The sequence below is a fragment of the Apodemus sylvaticus genome, chromosome 3 (assembly GCF_947179515.1).
Source record: "Apodemus sylvaticus chromosome 3, mApoSyl1.1, whole genome shotgun sequence".
In the NCBI taxonomy this organism is placed as follows: Eukaryota; Metazoa; Chordata; class Mammalia; order Rodentia; family Muridae; genus Apodemus; species Apodemus sylvaticus.
Genome location: NC_067474.1, coordinates 151,842,228 through 151,849,926, shown reverse-complemented (window position 1 = coordinate 151,849,926; position 7,699 = coordinate 151,842,228).

Genomic DNA, 7,699 nt, shown 5'->3' with positions numbered 1-7,699 from the left:
TGGGAAAAATAAGGAGACAGAGAGAGAGAGAGAGAGAGAGAGAGAGAGAGAGAGAGAGAGAGAGAGAGAGAGAGAGAGCTGGCAGTGAAGCTGTCAAAGCCCACCTCTGATCACACACACGTTCTCCCGCAAGGTTACACCTCTTGAACCTCCCCAAACAGTGACACCAGCTGGGGACCAAGTGTTTAAATGCTAAGCCTGGGGGTGGGGGGCCTTTCTCATCCAGACCATCACCTTCCAATCCCTGGGCTATACCCAGCTGTATTACAGATCTCTGGGGAAAGGAGAATGCATTCTGTAACTGGTATCAGGGTGAATGGATAACAGACTAGAGTTAATAAAAATCAATTCTCAGATCTAAACCTTTCCAAAGTGCATCTTCCTGCACGTGGGTCTTCCGGATCCACGCGATAGGATCGGAGTCAGCAGGTCTGGAGGTCAACACGCCCTCATTCCACGAGTTCCCAACAGATGGGCCCCCAGTATGGCGGCCGGAGTCTGCCGTGTCCAGCTGGCTCTCGTTTTATTGTTATATTTAGATAGAGTCATACGGTATACCCCCAGGGTGGTCTTGAACTCACGGAGGTCTGCTTGCCTCTGCCTCCTGAGCGCCCGTCTCCCAGGGGCGGAACACTTACCCAGTTTCTTTCTCTGTGCTGCTCTGATGGACAGGTCAGCCACATCCCGTTCATTTCTGTGGAAACTGACTAAGGAAGTTGACCAAGCGCTTCCCGTGTACATGCCCTATGCTCTTTCCTAACGTCTCTTACTGATTTCCCAGAAATTACTGTATGCACTGTTGAAAATCTGCTGTTTGTTTGTTTTAGTTTTTTTTGTTTTTTGTTTTTTGGATTTGGTTTTTTCAAGACAGGGTTTCTCTGTATAGCCCCAGCTGTCCAGAAACTTACTCTGTAGACCAGGCTGGCCTCGAACTCAGAAATCCGCCTGCTTCTGCCTGTTAGAGTGCTGGGATTACAGGCATACGCCACCACCACCCGGCTTGTTTTAGTTTTTTAGCCTTCAATTGTATTTGTCTACAATGTGCTCTACGTGTGATTTTCGTGTGGCCAAGTCTGAAGGCTTAAAGCTGTTGAAAGGCTCCTATTTTATCGTTTGAAACAGTGTCTCTATAACCCAGGCCAGCTCCAAACTCTCAGTAATCCTCCTGCCTCAGCTTCCCAAGCACTGGGAACACAGGCATGAGCCTTCACTCTGGCTCGCTCTGTGGAATGCCTGTTTCAGGCTTTCCCTGATGTTCTATTCAAATGTCTGTCTTCTTCTTGAGTCTAGGGGTCTTTAAATATGTATTAGAGATCCGTCTCCTCCAGGACATGTCAGGGCCCTGACAGTCTGGCCTACTCTAGGTGTAGGCTGCTTTTCCTCCTGCGCCAAGAGGATGCTGAAGGTAAGAGCCCAGGTGATGTCCAGGACTGCTGGGCGCCATCATGGCGTGGCTAAAGGTTGCCAGGAGACTCTGATGGCATCTTCCACTACACCCACCTTGTCTGCCACAAACACCCTTGCCCCCATCATTTAAGACTCCTCCTGGACTCTGTCATCTAGAAAGCTTTCCCAGCCTACCCAGCCCCTCCCTTCCTCTAGACTATTAGTTCTTCAGCATTGCCACAGGCCCCAGGTCCTAATTGTGTGTCACAGTCTCTCGCACCCGTTGATTTTCTGTCTCCTTCACTGGAATACACCTCTCGTCATTAGGTGGTACCCAGAGCAGGGCCTGTCACACAGTCATCATTAAAACGTGAAACAACACTTGTGAGAACCCTCCTGCCACTAGGCACTGTCCTCAGAGGCACATGTAGCTCAGCTTGCTTGGTTCTGACCGTCCTGGGGCTGGAAGGATGGTTCAGTGGCTAGAACGCTTCCTGCTCTTTCTGAGTTTTGCTTCCTAGAACCCATATCCAGCGGCTCACAACCACCCATACCTCCAATTCCAGAGAATCTGACCATCTTCTTCTGGTTTCTGTCTGTACCCTCACACCCACAGAGACACAGACACATAAAAAGTTGGGGGGTAAGCCGGGCGGTGGTGGCACACACCTGTAATCCCAGCACTCTGGGAGGCAGAGGCAGGAGGATTTCTGAGTTCAAGGCCAGCCTGGTCTACAGAGTGAGTGCAGGACAGCCAGGGCTATACAGAGAAACCTTGTCTTGGTGGGGGGGGGGGGGGGGCGGAGTTGGAGGGATGCAGGAATCTTTCAAAAAAAAAAAAAAAACAATAATCCTAGCAACTAGTCTATCAATCAGGATTGTGAGGTTGACAGAGCAGAAAACTCACACAGGCCTAAGCTAGAAGGGAGTGGATTGGCTTTACTAAAGGGCAAGCATGCCTTCAGGCCTGGCTACGCTAGGAAGCCAGTTTCTCCCTCTCTCTCTCTTAGCCTTGCATCTTTATGGTGGCCTCACTTTGCAAACAAGCTCTCTGGACCAGAGGAAGCTGCCTATCAGCAGTGGTTCCATCCTGGATTAACAGCACGATGGGGAACACATTCCCACTGACTCAGCAGAAAGAGGAGCTTCTATTTGGCTCCTGATGCCAATAGTGCTGACAATGATTGGCAGTCCACCAGGGGTTCTCCCCTGAAAGAAGCAAAGCAAAAGATGCGGGCAGCAGGCTGTCTCTCTGACCCCGTGGATCCTACCTCATCAATGGAGACACCACTGTTATTCTAACTGAAGCCAGAAGAACACAGAACTCACTTGCCTCTGCACCCAAAAGAAAAGAATTATCTGATTGTCTGAACCACAGGCCTCCTCCCTGACCCTGTCCACTGCCCACTGTGTCAGATTCTCTGAAGTTCTGGGGTAGCTGAGAGCCTGGAGCTCCAGTGGCAAACAAAGACAATGTTCTGCTTTTCCTTTTGTTGCTGTGATAAAACAAACACCGACCAAAGACAACTTGGGGAGAAAGGGCCGATCCGGCTTACACTTCCATGTCACGGTTCAACACTGAGGGAAGTCACGGCAGAAACTCAAGCAGAAGCTATAAAGCTGTGGTGCTTGCCGGCTTGCCTGTTGGCTTATGCTTACCCAGCTTTCTTATACAGCTCAGAATGGCAGGCCTAGGGAATGGAATGGCGCCGCCGCCCACGGTGAGAGGGTTCTTCCTATATATCCATCAGCAATCAAGGCACTCCCCCACAGACATGCTCACAGGCCAGTGTGATCTAGGTAATCCCTCCACTGAGATTCCCTTCTCAGTGACGCTAGGTTGTAGTAAGTTGATAGCTAAAGCAAACAAGGTTCTATGACAGTCAGCAGATGTCACATAGACAAAGACAAATAAACCCTCAGGCCTTCCTCCATGGCCCATGACCCACTGAACATATGATAATGTCTTCCCTTCCCTTCACAGTCTTCCACAACATCTGCTATGTGTCCTTTCCTCACTGATTTATGGTATGTGTCTTCCCAGAGGGACCATAAAAGACCAGACACAACATCATATCAGGGTAGCAATATAAAGTCTCCAAGAACAACACACTGACTACTACTTCATATCTTTTTGTTTGTTTGTTTGTTGTTTGTTTTTGAGACAGGGTTTCTCTGTATAGCTCTGGCTGTCCTGGAGCTCACTCTGTAGACCAGGCTGGCCTCAAACTCAGAAATCCACCTGCCTCTGCCTCCCAGGTTCTGGGATTACAGGCGTGCGCCACCACGCCCAGCTTACTACTTCATATCTTACACTAGGAAGGAACTTCCTAAGTTCACCACCCTTGGCCCACTGTGATGTCTCAGTAGGTGAAGGTGCTTGCTGCCAAGCCTAATGACCCAAGTTCTAACCCCAGGTGGAAGGAGAGACCCAACTCCCACAAGCTTCACACACACTGTAGCACACAATCTCTTCACATACACACAACCAACCAGTCAATTAATAAATGTCAAAAAGTGAGATTCGAGCTCATCTCGGGGAAGGTGAGACCTGGCTACCAGCCTATTCCAAAACCAGTGAGTTCCAGGTTCAGTGAGAAACCCTGGTCAAATGAGCGAGGTGGGAACATGATGGAGGAAGACATCCGATGTCCTCTAGGATGAGTGCATGAGCACACACACACACATACACACACACCACACTACTCACACCACATACATACACACACACCATACACACCTACATATATATACATTTACACATACCACACCACACATACATACATACATACATATACACATACATGCATATACACACACCAAACACACACATACATACACACATATACAGCCACACACCACACACATACATATACCCACACACCATACACATACATACACCCACACACCACACACATACACATACCATATACATATACCACACACATATACATACATACACACTCACATACACATACCACATACACACACACCACACACATACATACACCCACACACCACACACACACATACATACACACACACCATATACATACATATACACATACCACATACATATACATACATACGCACTCACATACACATACCACATATACACACACCACACACATAATATACACACAAATATATCCACATGCCACACACACATACACACACACATTACACACACACAAATACCCACACACCACCCACACATACATACACATACATACACACACATACACACATATATACACACTACACATATACCTCACACCACACATATAAACACCACATGCATACATACATACATACACACATCACACTACACACACATACATACACACCACACACACACACATATACACATACACACACTATAGACACCATACACACATAACACACATACATAAAGAAAGAGAGAGAGAGGGGGGGGGAAGGAAGGAAAGAAAAAAGACCTCTCCTTAGATATTCCTATTCTTCCAGCAAGGCAGCTGACTTTCCTTGATTTTATATAAGGTAGAGTGTTTGAAAGTTCTGATAATATTATTGATCTATAGCAGATTTCCAAGTTCGCTCATGCTCCATTCAACAGACATCCCACCCCCTTCTGCGAAGAGCCATTGAGTCATCGCTGGCTCCCAGTCTCTGCACTTCTGAGTTGCCATGGGTACCTCCATCTATGGCCAAGCTCAGGTTCAGAGCTTCGAAGGAGTCAAGGGCTATCACTAGCCTGGCAGTCACCGGGGTCCAGTGCTGTGGACTCCAGGAGGCCAGAGCTGAGCCTGGCAAGGGCCGGGGTCGTCAGCAGTTCAGTATTGCTAGCTACGGACTCTGAGGCTTTCTCCTCAGAATTCTCCTCAGAAGCAGCCAGAGCTTGATTTATGCCAGACATAATTTATGCCAGGATGAGTCAGTTTGCAAGTAGTTTAACTTTGTTTGTAAAAGTTTGGTGGGTTGGTTGGCTTTGGTTTTCGATACAGTGGTTTTTCTGTGCAGCCCTGGCTGTTCTGGAACTCTCTCTGTGACAAGGCTGGGCTAGAACTCACAGAGATCTGCCTGCCTCTGCCTCCCAAGTGCTGGGATTAAAGGCGTGCCACCAACACAGGGTGTTTTTAAGATTACTTTTTTAAACTCTAGATTTAATCACAGAAGTGAGGAAGGAATATGGACAGAAATAGGGACGAGAGGGATAGAAGTGAGGAAGGAAATGGATGATGGGCGCCAGAGAGATGGCTCAGGTGAGTACAGAGATGCCTCAGAGGTTAAGAGACCTTGCTGCGCTTCCAGAGAATCTGAGTTCAGTTCCCAGCGTCCACATCAGAAGTCTCACAACCTCCTGGAATGTCAGCTCCAGGGGATCCAGCGCCCTCCTCTGGCCTCCACTGGTACCTGCACTCATGTGCACATGCTCACACACAGATGCATTGCACAAAACACACATTAGAAATAATAAATATGAAATAGTTTTAAAAGGAAAGGAGGAGTGCAAGACAAACAGTTCAAGAAACATCATAGTATTCTCTTTTTCTTTCTCTCTCTTTCTCTCTCTCTGTCTCTCCCTCTCTGTGTGTGTGTGTGTGTGTAATATTTTGTGGCTTTTGAGAGTACATGTTTACCTTGTTCAAAGGATTCAAAGGTATACCTATTGTCATTGTAACAACTTTAGCATATGACATTACAAGGTTGTTTCTGGAATGTACTGCTTAGGTTTACAAACTTAGACAAAAACATCTTAGGTCAAAAAGGCCAAAGGAATCCTTTTACAGTGTGTGTGTGTGTGTGTGTGTGTGTGCACATGAGCAGACATTTGTGATGTGGGACTCTGGGTGCATGTGTACCATATATGCACTTGAGGGTCAGGGGCAACTCTGCGGAGTCATTTCTCCCTCCCACCTCTGCCCTCTGGGGCTCTCAGTCAGGCTGTCGAGCTTGCTGGCCACCACTTTACCAGCTGAGCCCTCTTGCCTGGTCCTTTCCTGTCCTTTTATCATCTCAGGGGGAGGCCAACAGAGGAGACCACACGTTGAGTTCTATGCCCGCCAGGCCCGCTGTGCAGGGAGCACCACCATCTTCTTCCCAGTGGTAATTATACCTGCCCCCTAAACATTTTAGAGAAAGCCTTGCATCCGTTACATCCACAGATCTGTCCTCACATTTGAAATTCACACCCAGGAGAATGATCAACTGGAGGGATGGGTGCTTGGGGCCGGCTGGGGGGAGGGGTAAGAGCCTCTTGAGCCTGCGAACAGTAGAAGGGGGGACCTAATGGAGGGAGATGTCTGGAGGAAAGGACACAAATCTTACCCACCAGGCATGGGGTTCATCTATGTGTGGCTAGAGTCCTAGGTGCAGGGTTGCTAGACTCTTGGGCAAAGGTGTCTGCTTGTGGGGCGGCGTGGGGGGATGGCGAGATGCTGTCCCATTCTCGGGTCTCTCCTGCCTTCTTTCTCCCAGTCCTCAGTACCACACAGGCCCTCAGAGAAGCTGCTGATTCACTCCTGCATGCTGGCCATCGGGGACACTTGGACCTGTCTGGCCACACTGGTTGCAATCCGGCCCATTCTATATACGGACTTGGCCAAGTCACTTAAGGACAGTAAGCAGGTTTGTTTAAAGTGTTTCCATGATCCTCTCCCTACAGGTTCCCTGGACCGTATCATCTCATCCTGGAACTACAGGAAGGGAATGCCAACTGTGCACCCATTTTATAGATAAAGAAACTGAGGCTCGGGGAAGTAGCACAGCTCTCAGTGGGACAGCTAATACACAGATACCTGGAATCCAAGGCGCAGCCCACTCTAATCCAAAGCTCCTGAACTTCTGTTCCTATCCTGACTATAGACAGCGCAAAGTGCCAACGTTTGTCAAGGAACCCGCTAACATGTGTGTGTGAGAAAAAGAGAACGGCTAGTGTGTAAATCCATTTCCGGTACCACCAACTCAACAACGTCCATGAAGAGAAAGAAAAGAAGGAAGGAAGGAAGAAGGAGGGTCCTGTTTCCCTCCAGCTGAGATGGCTTTAATGGCGGGGCTAGGACAGGGAGGAAATGAAGCCAAAGCACTGTAAAGAGAGACGTTTCCCAGGCTTTGCATACCTTCTGACTTGGCACGCTGGTACGGCTGCCCAAGCTCTGAACTTTCAACCTGATCCCTTTTCTCGGTTTTAAAAAACAAGCCATTACATTTTCTGAGGGCTCTGGATCCTTTGAGCTTTGACCTCAGGTATCACACAGAGCCACCCAGAATCCTCTTCCTTGTGTCTCCAGACATCTATTGAGGTGGCACCGGCCCATGACCCACTCTTGATCTG